The sequence below is a fragment of the Cebus imitator genome, unplaced genomic scaffold, assembly GCF_001604975.1.
Source record: "Cebus imitator isolate Cc_AM_T3 unplaced genomic scaffold, Cebus_imitator-1.0 Scaffold247, whole genome shotgun sequence".
Classification (NCBI taxonomy): Eukaryota; Metazoa; Chordata; class Mammalia; order Primates; family Cebidae; genus Cebus; species Cebus imitator.
Window position 1 is genome coordinate 2,787,715 of NW_016107562.1, and position 1,362 is coordinate 2,789,076.

Consider the following 1,362-nt stretch of genomic DNA (forward strand, 5'->3'; position numbering starts at 1 on the left):
TTTGCTGATGAGGAGTTGTGATCCCTTATTGCTGTCATTACACTAACAATGTTTCATTCATTCATTCTAATGATTTAAAAATCATATGTTCTGAGAATTGCTTTTAGAAAGTAATGACAATTGATCTTAGTGCTTCATAATTAACATGAGTAACTGTGCTTAGTTATGTGCATTTTATTTGTTTTAAATGGTAACACATTCTATATTGTTTAGTCTTTTTAAATACTAAGCAACATCCTTAACGTTAAACTGTAAGATATCTTTTCAGATAAAATTTTTATTTTATCCATGCATTTCTGTCTTAATTGAACATTTGTCTATGCAATATATTTTTGAAATCTGATATGCAAATTGCAAATAATTCATATCATGTAGTAGTGAATAAACATAACTTGCCTTAATTTTATAGATCACATTTTAAAATTACAGCATTGATTTAATTGATTTATATTTATTAATTATGCTTTCAATATTTAATATATTTATTTCAGCACTTAATGTTAATATTTATTTAAATTAACAATACAGTTAACAAATTATAATTATTTTAATTTGCTTAATACAGTTAATTAAAATAAATACAGCATTTCAACAATTTTCAAGCATTTCAACATATTGAAACAATGTGGCTTAAAATTTCTCTCATATCTTTTCAAAAAATATACTGCTTAGAAGATATTAATGATATCTGTGCTTCAGCCAATGTTAATTTTATTTAATTGCATTACTGGAAGTACTTTTCACAATTGATTCTGATGAGAAAGCCAACAGCCAAGAGGACACAATGATCAAATTGGAGATAATGGTAATAATAATGATAACTCCCACTAATGTATTTAAGGATAATCTTGTGTTATTCATTGCAAAGCATCACACACTATCCACAGTTATACATTTTTAAAAATCTATTATGTAATAGCTTTTTTCCATCTCTTTGGAAAAAAGTACAGTAAGGATTGGCATATAGACATATGAACTAAATTGGTGCAAGCTTTAATAATTTTTCCATGACATAAGTCAGAATAAAAAATTGGTGGTCATAAAATAGAAACATAATCATGAGGAAAATGGAAAGTCAGAAACTGATCCAAAGTGTCTGCAAGTAATATATTATGTTATTTTTGAAAAAATATATATTTGGGCAATACAGAATAAATAATGCAAATATATTTTTTCAGGCCAGAAATACTCAGTAGCAATGAAAGCAACAAGTACACAATGTATAAATAATGATATTTCTACTGCTTTACGTCTGTGACCTGGTTAAAAAAAAAGACATCACAGGAAAAAATACTAGGACAAGAGAGCCATGTCCATTCATCTAATTTGAGATAAATATAGTTTTGGTCAAACAAAGCATAC